The following is a 16,597-nucleotide window of genomic DNA, read 5'->3' as shown; positions in this document are numbered from 1 at the left end:
GACAGAACCAGGGTTAGAGACAGAACCTGGTTAGAGACAGAACCAGGGTTAGAGACAGAGACAGAACCAGGGTTTGAGGCAGAACCAGGGTTAGAGACAGAACCAAGGTTAGAGACAGAACCAGGGTTAGAGACAGAGACAGAACCAGGGTTAGAGACAGAACCAGGGTTAGACACAGAGACAGAACCATGGTTAGAGACAGAACCAGGGTTAGAGACAGAACCCGGGTTAGAGACAGAACCATGGTTAGAGACAGAACCAGGGTTAGAGACAGAGACAGAACCAGGGTTAGACAGAACCAGGGTTAGAGACAGAACAGGGTTAGAGACAGGTTAGAGTTAGAGACAGAACCAGGGTTAGAGTTAGAGACAGAACCATGGTTAGAGATAGAGACAGAACCAAGGTTAGAGTTAGAGACAGAACCAAGTTTAGAGTTAGAGACAGAACCAGGGTTAGAGACCGAACCAAGGTAAGAGTTAGAGACAGAACCAGGGTTAGAGTTAGAGACAGAACCAGGGTTAGAGCTAGAGACAGAACCAGGTTTAGAGTTAGAGACAGAACCAGGGTTAGAGTCAGAACCAGGGTTAGAGTTAGAGACAGAACCAGGGTTAGAGACAGTTAGAGTTAGAGACAGAACCAGGGTTAGAGTTAGAGACAGAACCAGGGTTAGAGTTAGAGACAGAACAGACAGAACCAGGGTTAGAGTTAGAGACAGAACCAGGGTTAGAGACAGAACCAGGGTTAGAGACAGAACCAGGGTTAGAGAAAGAACCAGGGTTAGAGACAGAACCAGGGTTAGAGACAGAACCAGGTTTAGAGACAGAAACAGGGTTAAAGTTAGTGACAGAACCAGGGTTAGGTTAGAGACAGAACCAGGGTTAGAGTTAGAGACAGACCCAGGGTTAGAGTTAGAGACAGAACCAGGGTCAGAAACAGAACCAGGGTTAGAGACCGAACCAAGGTTAGAGTTAGAGACAGAACCAGGTTAGAGTTAGAGACAGAACCAGGGTTAGTTTTAGAGACAGAACCAGGTTAGAGACAAAGACAGAACCAGGGTTCCAGGGTTAGAGTTAGAGACAGAACCAGGGTTAGAGTTAGAGACAGAACCAGGGTTAGAGAAAGAACCAGGGTTAGAGACAGAACCAGGGTTAGAGACAGAAACAGGGTTAAAGTTAGTGACAGAACCAGGGTTAGGGTTAGAGACAGAACCAGGGTTAGTTTTATAGACAGAGCCAGGGTTAGAGACAATGACAGAACCAGGGTTAGAGACAGATCCAGGGTTAGAGTTAGAGACAGAACCAGGGTTAGAGATAGAGACAGAACCAGGGTTAGAGACAGAACCAGGGTTAGAGACAGAACCAGGGTTAAAGTTAGTGACAGAACCAGGGTTAGGGTTAGAGACAGAACCAGGGTTAGAGATAGAGACAGAACCAGGGTTAGAGTTAGAAACAGAACCATGGTTAGAGACAGAACCAGGGTTGAGAAAGAACCAGGGTTAGAGACAGAACCAGGGTTAGAGACAGAACCAGGTTTAGAGACAGAAACAGGGTTAAAGTTAGACAGAACCAGGGTTAGGATTAGAGACAGAACCAGGTTAGAGTTAGAGACAGACCAGGGTTAGAGTTAGAGACAGAACCAGGGTCAGAAACAAAACCAGGGTTAGAGTTAGAGACAGAACCAGGGTTGGAGTTAGAGACAGAACCAGGGTTAGAGTTAGAGACAGAACCAGGGTTTAGATACATAACCAGGTTTAGAGACAGAACCAGGGTTAGAGACAGAACCAGGGTTAGAGTTAGAGACAGAACCAGGGTTAGAGTTAGAGACAGAACCAGGGTCAGAAACAGAACCAGGGTTAGAGACAGAACCAAGGTTAGAGTTAGAGACAGAACCAGGGTTGGAGTTAGAGACAGAACCAGGGTTAGAGTTAGAGACAGAACCAGGGTTAGAGATAGAGACAGAACCAGGGTTAGAGACAGAACCAGGGTTAGAGTTAGAGACAGAACCAGGGTTAGAGACAGAACCAGGGTTAGAGACAGAACCAGGTTAGAGTTAGAGACAGAACCAGGGTTGGAGTTAGAGACAGAACCAGGGTTAGTTTTAGAGACAGAACCAGGGTTAGAGACAAAGAGACAGAACCAGGGTTAGAGACAGAACCAGGGTTAGAGTTAGAGACAGAACCAGGGTTAGAGACAGAGGCAGAACAGGGTTAGAGACAGAACCAGGGTTAGAGACAGAACCAGGTTAGAGTTAGAGACAGAACCAGGGTTAGAGTTAGAGACAGAACCAGGGTTAGAGAACAGAACCAGGGTTAGAGTTAGAGACAGAACCAGGGTTAGAGAACAGAACCAGGGTTAGAGACAGAACCAGGGTTAGAGTTAGAGACAGAACCAGGGTTAGAGACAGAACCAGGGTTAGAGACAGAACCAGGGTTAAAGTTAGTGACAGAACCAGGGTTAGGGTTAGAGACAGAACCAGGGTTAGAGACAGAACCAGGGTTAGAGTTAGAGACAGAACCAGGGTTAGAGACAGAGACAGAACCAGGGTTAGAGACAGAACCAAGGTTAGAGTTAGAGACAGAACCAGGGTTAGAGTTAGAGACAGAACCAGGGTTAGAGAAAGAATCAGGGTTAGAGACAGAACCAGGGTTAGAGACAGATACATAACCAGGGTTAGAGACAGAACCAGGGTTAGAGACAGAGACAGAACCATGGTTAAAGACAGAACCAGGGTTAGAGACAGTAGCCGGGTTAGAGACAGAGATAGAACCATGGTTAGAGACAGAACCAGGGTTAGAGACAGAGACAGAGACAGAACCAGGGTTTGAGACAGAACCAGGGTTAGAGACAGAACCAAGTTTAGAGTTAGAGACAGAACCATGGTTAGAGATAGAGAACCAGGGTTAGAGACAGAACCAGGGTTAGAGTTAGAGACAGAACCAGGGTTAGAGATAGAGACAGAACCATTGTTAGAGTTAAAGACAGAACCAGGTTAGAGTTAGAGACAGAACCAGGGTTGAAACAGAACCAGGATTAGAGACAGAACCAGGGTTAGAGACAGAACCAGGGTTAGAGACAGAACCAGGGTTAGAGAAAGAACCAGGGTTAGAGACAGAACCAGGGTTAGAGACAGAACCAGGGTTAGAGACAGAACCAGGGTTAGGGACAGAGACAGAACCAGGGTTAGAGACAGAACCAGGTTTAGAGACAGAAGTAGAACCAGGGTTAGAGACAGAACCAGGGTTAAAGTTAGTGACAGAACCAGGGTCAGAGACAGAGACAAACCAGGGTTAGGGTTAGAGACAGAACCAGGGTTAGGTTAGAGACAGAACCAGGGTTAGAGACAGAGACAGAACCAGGGTTAGAGACAGAACCAGGGTTAGAGACAGAGACAGAACAATGGTTAGAGACAGAACCAGGGTTAGAGACAGAACCAGGGTTAGAGACAGAGACAGAACCCTGGTTAGAGACAGAACCAGGGTTAGAGACAGAGACAGAACCAGGGTTTGAGGCAGAACCAGGGTTAGAGACAGAACCAGGTTAGAGACAGAACCAGGGTTAGAGACAGATACAGAACCAGGGTTAGAGACAGAACAGAACACAGGGACAGAACCATGGTTAGAGACAGAACCAGGGTTAGAGACAGAACCAGGGTTAGAGACAGAACCATGGTTAGAGACAGAACCAGGGTTAGAGACAGAGACAGAACCAGGGTTTGAGACAGAACCAGGGTTAGAGACAGAACCAAGGTTAGAGTTAGAGACAGAACCAGGGTTAGAGTTAGAGACAGAACCAGGGTTAGAGATAGAGACAGAACCAGGTTAGAGTTAGAGACAGAACCAAGTTTAGAGTTAGAGACAGAACCAGGGTTAGAGAGAACCAAGGTAAGAGTTAGAGACAGAACCAGGGTTAGAGTTAGAGACAGAACCAGGGTTAGAGCTAGAGACAGAACCAGGTTTAGAGTTAGAGACAGAACCAGGGTTAGAGTCAGAACCATGGTTAGAGTTAGAGACAGAACCAGGGTTAGAGACAGTTAGAGTTAGAGACAGAATCAGGGTTAGAGTTAGAGACAGAACCAGGGTTAGAGTTAGAGACAGAACCAGGGTAAGAGACAGAACCAGGGTTAGAGTTAGAGACAGAACCAGGGTTAGAGACAGAACCAGGGTTAGAGACAGAACCAGGGTTAGAGAAAGAACCAGGGTTAGAGACAGAACCAGGGTTAGAGACAGAACCAGGTTTAGAGACTGAAACAGGGTTAAAGTTAGTGACAGAACCAGGGTTAGGGTTAGAGACAGAACCGGGGTTAGAGTTTGAGACAGACCCAGGGTTAGAGTTAGAGACAGAACCAGGGTCAGAAACAGAACCAGGGTTAGAGACCGAACCAAGGTTAGAGTTAGAGACAGAACCAGGGTTAGAGTTAGAGACAGAACCAGGGTTAGTTTTAGAGACAGAACCAGGGTTAGAGACAATGACAGAACCAGGGTTAGAGACAGATCCAGGGTTAGAGTTAGAGACAGAACCAGGGTTAGAGATAGAGACAGAACCAGGGTTAGAGACAGAACCAGGGTTAGAGACAGAACCAGGGTTAGAGACAGAACCAGGTTAGAGTTAGAGACAGAACCAGGGTTAGAGTTAGAGACAGAACCAGGGTTAGTTTTAGAGACAGAACCAGGGTTAGAGACAATGACAGAACCAGGGTTAGAGATAGAACCAGGGTTAGAGTTAGAGACAGAACCAGGGTTAGAGATAGAGACAGAACCAGGGTTAGAGACAGAACCAGGGTTAGAGACAGAACCAGAGTTAAAGTTAGACAGAACCAGGGTTAGGGTTAGAGACAGAACCAGGGTTAGAGATAGAGACAGAACCAGGGTTAGAGTTAGAAACAGAACCATGGTTAGAGACAGAACCAGGGTTGAGAAAGAACCAGGGTTAGAGACATAACCAGGGTTAGAGACAGAACCAGGTTTAGAGACAGAAACAGGGTTAAAGTTAGTGACAGAACCAGGGTTAGGATTAGAGACAGAACCAGGGTTAGAGTTAGAGACAGACCCAGGGTTAGAGTTAGAGACAGAACCAGGGTCAGAAACAGAACCAGGGTTAGAGACGAAGAGGTTAGAGTTAGAGACAGAACCAGGGTTGGAGTTAGAGACAGAACCAGGGTTAGTTTTAGAGACAGAACCAGGGTTAGAGACAAAGACAGAACCAGGGTTAGAGACAGAACCAGGGTTAGAGATAGAGTCCAGAACCAGGGTTAGAGACAGAACCAGGGTTAGAGACAGAATCAGGGTTAGAGTTAGAGACAGAACCAGGGTTTTAGTTAGAGACAGAACCAGGGTTAGAGACAGAACCAGGGTTAGAGTTAGAGACAGAACCAGGGTTAGAGACAGAACCAGGGTTAGAGACAGAACCAGGGTTAGAGAAAGAACCAGGGTTAGAGACAGAACCAGGGTTAGAGACAGAACCAGGTTAGAGACAGAAACAGGGTTAAAGTTAGTGACAGAACCAGGGTTAGAGACAGAACCAGGGTTAGAGTTAGAGACAGAACCAGGGTTAGAGTTAGAGACAGAACCAGGGTCAGAAACAGAACCAGGGTTAGAGACAGAACCAAGGTTAGAGTTAGAGACAGAACCAGGTTTAGAGATAGAGACAGAACCAGGGTTAGTTTTAGAGACAGAACCAGGGTTAGAGACAATGACAGAACCAGGGTTAGAGACAGATCCAGGGTTAGAGTTAGAGACAGAACCAGGGTTAGAGACAGAACCAGGGTTAGAGACAGAACCAGGGTTAGAGTTAGAGACAGAACCAGGGTTAGAGTTAGAGACAGAACCAGGGTTAGAGACAGAACTAGGGTTAGAGTTAGAGACAGAACCAGGGTTAGAGACAGAACCAGGGTTAGAGACAGAACCAGGGTTAGAGTTAGAGACAGAACCAGGGTTAGAGACAGAACCAGGGTTAGAGACAGAACCAAGGTTAGAGTTAGAGACAGAACCAGGGTTAGAGTTAGAGACAGAACCAGGGTTAGTTTTAGAGACAGAACCAGGGTTAGAGACAAAGACAGAACCAGGGTTAGAGACAGATCCAGGGTTAGAGTTAGAGACAGAACCAGGGTTTAGAGACAGAACCAGGGTTAGAGACAGAACCAGGGTTAAAGTTAGTGACAGAACCAGGGTTAGGGTTAGAGACAGAACCAGGGTTAGAGACAGAACCAGGGTTAGAGTTAGTGACAGAACCAGGGTCAGAAACAAAACCAGGGTTAGAGTTAGAGACAGAACCAGGGTTAGGGTTAGAGACAGAACCAGGGTTAGAGTTAGAGACAGAACCAGGTTTAGGTTTAGAGACAGAGCCAGGGTTTAGGTTTAGAGACAGAGCCAGGGTTGGTGACAAAGACAGAACCAGAACCAGGGTTGGGTTTAGAGACAGAGCCAGGGTTGGGGACAAAGACAGAACCAGGGTTAGGTTTAGAGACAGAGCCAGGTTTGGGGACAAAGACAGAACCAGGGTTAGGGTTAGAGACAGAACCAGGGTTAGGTTTAGAGACAGAACCAGGGTTGAGACAGAACCAGGGTTAAAGTTAGTGACAGAACCAGGTTTAGGGTTAGAGACAGAACAGGGTTAGAGAAGAACCAGGGTTAGAGTTAGAGACAGAACAGGGTTAGAGTTAGAGACAGAACCAGGGTTAGAGACAGAACCAGGGTTAGAGTTAGAGACAGAACCAGGGTTAGAGAAAGAACCAGGGTTAGAGACATAACCAGGGTTAGGTTTAGAGACAGAACCAGGGTTAGAGACAGAACCAGGGTTGGAGTTAGAGACAGAACCAGGGTTAGAGACAGAACCCAGGTTAGAGACAGAACCAGGGTTAAACTTAGTGACAGAACCAGGGTTAGGGTTAGAGACAGAACCAGGGTTAGAGACAGAACCAGGGTTAGAGTTAGAGACAGACCCAGGGTTAGAGTTAGAGACAGAACCAGGGTCAGAAACAGAACCAGGGTTAGAGACCGAACCAAGGTTAGAGTTAGAGACAGAACCAGGGTTGGAGTTAGAGACAGAACCAGGGTTAGAGTTAGAGACAGAAACAGGGTTAGAGATAGAGACAGAACCAGGGTTAGAGACAGAACCAGGGTGAGAGACAGACCCAGGGTTAGAGACAGATACATAACCAGGTTTAGAGACAGAACCAGGGTTAGAGACAGAACCAGGGTTAGAGTTAGAGACAGACCCAGGGTTAGAGTTAGAGACAGAACCAGGGTCAGAAACAGAACCAGGGTTAGAGACCGAACCAAGGTTAGAGTTAGAGACAGAACCAGGGTTGGAGTTAGAGACAGAACCAGGGTTAGAGTTAGAGACAGAACCAGGGTTAGAGATAGAGACAGAACCAGGGTTAGAGACAGAACCAGGGTTAGAGTTAGAGACAGAACCAGGGTTAGAGACAGAACCAGGGTTAGAGACAGAACCAAGGTTAGAGTTAGAGACAGAACCAGGGTTGGAGTTAGAGACAGAACCAGGGTTAGTTTTAGAGACAGAACCAGGGTTAGAGACAAAGACAGAACCAGGGTTAGAGACAGAACCAGGGTTAGAGTTAGAGACAGAACCAGGGTTAGAGACAGAGGCAGAACTAGGGTTTGAGACAGAACCAGGGTTAGAGACAGAACCAAGGTTAGAGTTAGAGACATAACCAGGGTTAGAGTTAGAGACAGAACCAGGGTTAGAGAAAGAACCAGGGTTAGAGTTAGAGACAGAACCAGGGTTAGAGACAGAACCAGGGTTAGAGTTAGAGACAGAACCAGGGTTAGAGAAAGAACCAGGGTTAGAGACAGAACCAGGGTTGGAGTTAGAGACAGAACCAGGAACCAGGGTTAGAGACAGAACCAGGGTTAGAGACAGAACCAGGGTTAAAGTTAGTGACAGAACCAGGGTTAGGGTTAGAGACAGAACCAGGGTTAGAGACAGAACCAGGGTTAGAGTTAGAGACAGAACCAGGGTTAGAGACAGAGGCAGAACCAGGGTTTGAGACAGAACCAAGGTTAGAGTTAGAGACATAACCAGGGTTAGAGTTAGAGACAGAACCAGGGTTAGAGAAAGAACCAGGGTTAGAGACAGAACCAGGGTTAGAGACAGATACATAACCAGGGTTAGAGACAGAACCAGGGTTAGAGAAAGATACAGAACCATGGTTAAAGACAGAACCAGGGTTAGAGACAGTACCCGGGTTAGAGACAGAGATAGAACCATGGTTAGAGACAGAACCAGGGTTAGAGACAGAGACAGAGACAGAACCAGGGTTTGAGACAGAACCAGGGTTAGAGACAGAACCAAGTTTAGAGTTAGAGACAGAACCATGGTTAGAGATAGAGACAGAACCAAGGTTAGAGTTAGAGACAGAACCAGGGTTAGAGATAGAGACAGAACCATTGTTAGAGTTAAAGACAGAACCAGAGTTAGAGTTAGAGACAGAACCAGGGTTTGAAACAGAACCAGGATTAGAGACAGAACCAGGGTTAGAGACAGAACCAGGGTTAGAGACAGAACCAGGGTTAGAGAAAGAACCAGGGTTAGAGACAGAACCAGGGTTAGAGACAGAACCAGGGTTAGAGACAGAACCAGGGTTAGGGACAGAGACAGAACCAGGGTTAGAGACAGAACCAGGTTTAGAGACAGAAGTAGAACCAGGGTTAGAGACAGAACCAGGGTTAAAGTTAGTGACAGAACCAGGGTCAGAGACAGAGACAACACCAGGGTTAGGGTTAGAGACAGAACCAGGGTTAGGGTTAGAGACAGAACCAGGGTTAGAGACAGAGACAGAACCAGGGTTAGAGACAGAACCAGGGTTAGAGACAGAGACAGAACAATGGTTAGAGACAGAACCAGGGTTAGAGACAGAACCCGGGTTAGAGACAGAGACAGAACCCTGGTTAGAGACAGAACCAGGGTTAGAGACAGAGACAGAACCAGGGTTTGAGGCAGAACCAGGGTTAGAGACAGAACCAAGGTTAGAGACAGAACCAGGGTTAGAGACAGATACAGAACCAGGGTTAGAGACAGAACCAGGGTTAGACACAGAGACAGAACCATGGTTAGAGACAGAACCAGGGTTAGAGACAGAACCCGGGATAGAGACGGAACCAGGGTTAGAGGAAGAACCAGGGTTAGAGACAGAACCAGGGTTAGAGACAGATACAGAACCAGGGTTAGAGACAGAACCAAGGTTAGAGTTAGAGACAGAACCAGGGTTAGAGTTAGAGACAGAACCAAGGTTAGAGATAGAGACAGAACCAGGGTTAGAGTTAGAGACAGAACCATGGTTAGAGATAGAGACAGAACCAGGGTTAGAGACAGAACCAAGGTAAGAGTTAGAGACAGAACCAGGGTTAGAGTTAGAGACAGAACCAGGGTTAGAGCTAGAGACAGAACCAGGTTTAGAGTTAGAGACAGAACCAGGGTTAGAGTCAGAACCAGGGTTAGAGTTAGAGACAGAACCAGGGTTAGAGACAGTTAGAGTTAGAGACAGAATCAGGGTTAGAGTTAGAGACAGAACCAGGGTTAGAGTTAGAGACAGAACCAGGGTAAGAGACAGAACCAGGGTTAGAGTTAGAGACAGAACCAGGGTTAGAGACAGAACCAGGGTTAGAGACAGAACCAGGGTTAGAGAAAGAACCAGGGTTAGAGACAGAACCAGGGTTAGAGACAGAACCAGGTTTAGAGACAGAAACAGGGTTAAAGTTAGTGACAGAACCAGGGTTAGGGTTAGAGACAGAACCAGGGTTAGAGTTAGAGACAGACCCAGGGTTAGAGTTAGAGACAGAACCAGGGTCAGAAACAGAACCAGGGTTAGAGACCGAACCAAGGTTAGAGTTAGAGACAGAACCAGGTTTAGAGTTAGAGACAGAACCAGGGTTAGTTTTAGAGACAGAACCAGGTTAGAGACAATGACAGAACCAGGGTTAGAGACAGACCAGGGTTAGAGTTAGAGACAGAACCAGGGTTAGAGATAGAGACAGAACCAGGGTTAGAGACAGAACCAGGGTTAGAGACAGAACCAGGGTTAGAGACCGAACCAAGGTTAGAGTTAGAGACAGAACCAGGTTTAGAGTTAGAGACAGAACCAGGGTTAGTTTTAGAGACAGAACCAGGGTTAGAGACAATGACAGAACCAGGGTTAGAGATAGATCCAGGGTTAGAGTTAGAGACAGAACCAGGGTTAGAGATAGAGACAGAACCAGGGTTAGAGACAGAACCAGGGTTAGAGACAGAACCAGAGTTAAAGTTAGTGACAGAACCAGGGTTAGGGTTAGAGACAGAACCAGGGTTAGAGATAGAGACAGAAGCAGGGTTAGAGTTAGAAACAGAACCATGGTTAGAGACAGAACCAGGGTTTGAGAAAGAACCAGGGTTAGAGACATAACCAGAGTTAGAGACAGAACCAGGTTTAGAGACAGAAACAGGGTTAAAGTTAGTGACAGAACCAGGGTTAGGATTAGAGACAGAACCAGGATTAGAGTTAGAGACAGACCCAGGGTTAGAGTTAGAGACAGAACCAGGGTCAGAAACAGAACCAGGGTTAGAGACAGAACCAGGTTAGAGTTAGAGACAGAACCAGGGTTGGAGTTAGAGACAGACCAGGGTTAGTTTTAGAGACAGAACCAGGGTTAGAGACAAAGACAGAACCAGGGTTAGAGACAGAACCAGGGTTAGAGTTAGAGACAGAACCAGGGTTAGAGATAGACAGAACCAGGGTTAGAGACAGAACCAGGGTTAGACACAGAGACAGAACCATGGTTAGAGACAGAACCAGGGTTAGAGACAGAACCCGGGTTAGAGACAGAACCATGGTTAGAGACAGAACCAGGGTTAGAGACAGAGACAGAACCAGGGTTTGAGACAGAACCAGGGTTAGAGACAGAACCAAGGTTAGAGTTAGAGACAGAACCAGGGTTAGAGTTAGAGACAGAACCATGGTTAGAGATAGAGACAGAACCAAGGTTAGAGTTAGAGACAGAACCAAGTTTAGAGTTAGAGACAGAACCAGGGTTAGAGACCGAACCAAGGTAAGAGTTAGAGACAGAACCAGGGTTAGAGTTAGAGACAGAACCAGGGTTAGAGCTAGAGACAGAACCAGGTTTAGAGTTAGAGACAGAACCAGGGTTAGAGTCAGAACCATGGTTAGAGTTAGAGACAGAACCAGGGTTAGAGACAGTTAGAGTTAGAGACAGAATCAGGGTTAGAGTTAGAGACAGAACCAGGGTTAGAGTTAGAGACAGAACCAGGGTAAGAGACAGAACCAGGGTTAGAGACAGAACCAGGGTTAGAGACAGAACCAGGGTTAGAGACAGAACCAGGGTTAGAGAAAGAACCAGGGTTAGAGACAGAACCAGGGTTAGAGACAGAACCAGGTTTAGAGACAGAAACAGGGTTAAAGTTAGTGACAGAACCAGGGTTAGGGTTAGAGACAGAACCAGGGTTAGAGTTAGAGACAGACCCAGGGTTAGAGTTAGAGACAGAACCAGGGTCAGAAACAGAACCAGGGTTAGAGACCGAACCAAGGTTAGAGTTAGAGATAGAACCAGGTTTAGAGTTAGAGACAGAACCAGGGTTAGTTTTAGAGACAGAACCAAGGTTAGAGACAATGACAGAACCAGGGTTAGAGACAGATCCAGGGTTAGAGTTAGAGACAGAACCAGGGTTAGAGATAGAGACAGAACCAGGGTTAGAGACAGAACCAGGGTTAGAGACAGAACCAGGGTTAGAGACCGAACCAAGGTTAGAGTTAGAGATAGAACCAGGTTTAGAGTTAGAGACAGAACCAGGGTTAGTTTTAGAGACAGAACCAGGGTTAGAGACAATGACAGAACCAGGGTTAGAGATAGATCCAGGGTTAGAGTTAGAGACAGAACCAGGGTTAGAGATAGAGACAGAACCAGGGTTAGAGACAGAACCAGGGTTAGAGACAGAACCAGGTTAAAGTTAGTGACAGAACCAGGGTTAGGGTTAGAGACAGAACCAGGGTTAGAGATAGAGACAGAAGCAGGGTTAGAGTTAGAAACAGAACCATGGTTAGAGACAGAACCAGGGTTTGAGAAAGAACCAGGGTTAGAGACATAACCAGAGTTAGAGACAGAACCAGGTTTAGAGACAGAAACAGGGTTAAAGTTAGTGACAGAACCAGGGTTAGGATTAGAGACAGAACCAGGATTAGAGTTAGAGACAGACCCAGGGTTAGAGTTAGAGACAGAACCAGGGTCAGAAACAGAACCAGGGTTAGAGACCGAACCGAGGTTAGAGTTAGAGACAGAACCAGGGTTGGAGTTAGAGACAGATCCAGGGTTAGTTTTAGAGACAGAACCAGGGTTAGAGACAAAGACAGAACCAGGGTTAGAGACAGAACCAGGGTTAGAGTTAGAGACAGAACCAGGGTTAGAGATAGAGTCCGAACCAGGGTTAGAGACAGAACCAGGGTTAGAGACAGAATCAGGGTTAGAGTTAGAGACAGAACCAGGGTTTTAGTTAGAGACAGAACCAGGGTAAGAGACAGAACCAGGGTTAGAGTTAGAGACAGAACCAGGGTTAGAGACAGAACCAGGGTTAGAGACAGAACCAGGGTTAGAGAAAGAACCAGGGTTAGAGACAGAACCAGGGTTAGAGACAGAACCAGGTTTAGAGACAGAAACAGGGTTAAAGTTAGTGACAGAACCAGGGTTAGGGTTAGAGACAGAACCAGGGTTAGAGTTAGAGACAGACCCAGGGTTAGAGTTAGAGACAGAACCAGGGTCAGAAACAGAACCAGGGTTAGAGACCGAACCAAGGTTAGAGTTAGAGATAGAACTAGGTTTAGAGATAGAGACAGAACCAGGGTTAGTTTTAGAGACAGAACCAGGGTTAGAGACAATGACAGAACCAGGGTTAGAGACAGATCCAGGGTTAGAACCAGTTAGAGACAGAACCAGGGTTAGAGACAGAACCAGGGTTAGAGACAGAACCAGGGTTAGAGTTAGAGACAGAACCAGGGTTAGAGTTAGAGACAGAACCAGGGTTAGAGACAGAACTAGGGTTAGAGTTAGAGACAGAACCAGGGTTAGAGACAGAACCAGGGTTAGAGACAGAACCAGGGTTAGAGTTAGAGACAGAACCAGGGTTAGAGACAGAACCAGGGTTAGAGACAGAACCAGGGTTAAAGTTAGTGACACACCCAGGGATAGAGTTAGAGACAGAACCAGGGTCAGAAACAGATCCAGGGTTAGAGACCGAACCAAGGTTAGAGTTAGAGACAGAACCAGGGTTAGAGTTAGAGACAGAACCAGGGTTAGTTTTAGAGACAGAACCAGGGTTAGAGACAAAGACAGAAACAGGGTTAGAGACAGATCCAGGGTTAGAGTTAGAGACAGAACCAGGGTTAGAGATAGAGACAGAACCAGGGTTAGAGACAGAACCAGGGTTAAAGTTAGTGACAGAACCAGGGTTAGGGTTAGAGACAGAACCAGGGTTAGAGACAGAACCAGGGTTAGAGTTAGTGACAGAACCAGGGTCAGAAACAAAACCAGGGTTAGAGTTAGAGACAGAACCAGGGTTAGGGTTAGAGACAGAACCAGGGTTAGAGTTAGAGACAGAACCAGGTTTAGGTTTAGAGACAGAGCCAGGGTTAGGTTTAGAGACAGAGCCAGGGTTGGTGACAAAGACAGAACCAGGGTTAGAGACAGAGCCAGGGTTGGGTTTAGAGACAGAGCCAGGGTTGGGGACAAAGACAGAACCAGGGTTAGGTTTAGAGACAGAGCCAGGTTTGGGGACAAAGACAGAACCAGGGTTAGGGTTAGAGACAGAACCAGGGTTAGGTTTAGAGACAGAACCAGGGATTGAGACAGAACCAGGGTTAAAGTTAGTGACAGAACCAGGTTTAGGGTTAGAGACAGAACCGGGGTTAGAGAAAGAACCGGGGTTAGAGTTAGAGACAGAACCAGGGTTAGAGTTAGAGACAGAACCAGGGTTAGGTTTAGAGACAGAGCCAGGTTTAGGTTTAGAGACAGAGCCAGGGTTGGGGACATCGACAGATCCAGGGTTAGTTTTAGAGACAGAACCAGGGTTAGAGACAAAGACAGAACCAGGGTTAGAGACAGAACCAGGGTTAGAGTTAGAGACAGAACCAGGGTTAGAGATAGAGTCCGAACCAGGGTTAGAGACAGAACCAGGGTTAGAGACAGAATCAGGGTTAGAGTTAGAGACAGAACCAGGGTTTTAGTTAGAGACAGAACCAGGGTAAGAGACAGAACCAGGGTTAGAGTTAGAGACAGAACCAGGGTTAGAGACAGAACCAGGGTTAGAGACAGAACCAGGGTTAGAGAAAGAACCAGGGTTAGAGACAGAACCAGGGTTAGAGACAGAACCAGGTTTAGAGACAGAAACAGGGTTAAAGTTAGTGACAGAACCAGGGTTAGGGTTAGAGACAGAACCAGGGTTAGAGTTAGAGACAGACCCAGGGTTAGAGTTAGAGACAGAACCAGGGTCAGAAACAGAACCAGGGTTAGAGACCGAACCAAGGTTAGAGTTAGAGATAGAACAGGTTTAGAGATAGAGACAGAACCAGGGTTAGTTTTAGAGACAGAACCAGGGTTAGAGACAATGACAGAACCAGGGTTAGAGACAGATCCAGGGTTAGAGTTAGAGACAGAACCAGGGTTAGAGACAGAACCAGGGTTAGAGACAGAACCAGGGTTAGAGTTAGAGACAGAACCAGGGTTAGAGTTAGAGACAGAACCAGGGTTAGAGACAGAACTAGGGTTAGAGTTAGAGACAGAACCAGGGTTAGAGACAGAACCAGGGTTAGAGACAGAACCAGGGTTAGAGTTAGAGACAGAACCAGGGTTAGAGACAGAACCAGGGTTAGAGACAGAACCAGGGTTAAAGTTAGTGACACACCCAGGGATAGAGTTAGAGACAGAACCAGGGTCAGAAACAGATCCAGGGTTAGAGACCGAACCAAGGTTAGAGTTAGAGACAGAACCAGGGTTAGAGTTAGAGACAGAACCAGGGTTAGTTTTAGAGACAGAACCAGGGTTAGAGACAAAGACAGAAACAGGGTTAGAGACAGATCCAGGGTTAGAGTTAGAGACAGAACCAGGGTTAGAGATAGAGACAGAACCAGGGTTAGAGACAGAACCAGGGTTAAAGTTAGTGACAGAACCAGGGTTAGGGTTAGAGACAGAACCAGGGTTAGAGACAGAACCAGGGTTAGAGTTAGTGACAGAACCAGGGTCAGAAACAAAACCAGTTAGAGTTAGAGTTAGAGACAGAACCAGGGTTAGGGTTAGAGACAGAACCAGGGTTAGAGTTAGAGACAGAACCAGGTTTAGGTTTAGAGACAGAGCCAGGGTTAGGTTTAGAGACAGAGCCAGGGTTGGTGACAAAGACAGAACCAGGGTTAGAGACAGAGCCAGGGTTGGGTTTAGAGACAGAGCCAGGGTTGGGGACAAAGACAGAACCAGGGTTAGGTTTAGAGACAGAGCCAGGTTTGGGGACAAAGACAGAACCAGGGTTAGGGTTAGAGACAGAACCAGGGTTAGGTTTAGAGACAGAACCAGGGATTGAGACAGAACCAGGGTTAAAGTTAGTGACAGAACCAGGTTTAGGGTTAGAGACAGAACCAGGGTTAGAGTTAGAGACAGAACCAGGGTTAGAGTTAGAGACAGAACCAGGGTTAGGTTTAGAGACAGAGCCAGGTTTAGGTTTAGAGACAGAGCCAGGGTTGGGGACATCGACAGATCCAGGGTTAGTTTTAGAGACAGAACCAGGGTTAGAGACAAAGACAGAACCAGGGTTAGAGACAGAACCAGGGTTAGAGTTAGAGACAGAACCAGGGTTAGAGATAGAGTCCGAACCAGGGTTAGAGACAGAACCAGGGTTAGAGACAGAATCAGGGTTAGAGTTAGAGACAGAACCAGGGTTTTAGTTAGAGACAGAACCAGGGTAAGAGACAGAACCAGGGTTAGAGTTAGAGACAGAACCAGGGTTAGAGACAGAACCAGGGTTAGAGAAAGAACCAGGGTTAGAGACAGAACCAGGGTTAGAGACAGAACAGGTTTAGAGACAGAAACAGGGTTAAAGTTAGTGACAGAACCAGGGTTAGGGTTAGAGACAGAACCAGGGTTAGAGTTAGAGACAGACCCAGGGTTAGAGTTAGAGACAGAACCAGGGTCAGAAACAGAACCAGGGTTAGAGACCGAACCAAGGTTAGAGTTAGAGATAGAACTAGGTTTAGAGATAGAGACAGAACCAGGGTTAGTTTTAGAGACAGAACCAGGGTTAGAGACAATGACAGAACCAGGGTTAGAGACAGATCCAGGGTTAGAGTTAGAGACAGAACCAGGGTTAGAGACAGAACCAGGGTTAGAGACAGAACCAGGGTTAGAGTTAGAGACAGAACCAGGGTTAGAGTTAGAGACAGAACCAGGGTTAGAGACAGAACTAGGGTTAGAGTTAGAGACAGAACCAGGGTTAGAGTTAGAGACAGAACCAGGGTTAGAGTTAGAGACAGAACCAGGGTTAGAGAAAGAACCAGGGTTAGAGACAGAACCAGGGTTAGAGTTAGAGACAGAACCAGGGTTAGAGACAGAACCAGG

The sequence above is a fragment of the Oncorhynchus tshawytscha genome, linkage group LG29 (assembly GCF_018296145.1).
Source record: "Oncorhynchus tshawytscha isolate Ot180627B linkage group LG29, Otsh_v2.0, whole genome shotgun sequence".
NCBI lineage: Eukaryota > Metazoa > Chordata > Actinopteri > Salmoniformes > Salmonidae > Oncorhynchus > Oncorhynchus tshawytscha.
Note: the sequence above shows the minus strand (reverse complement) of the source record.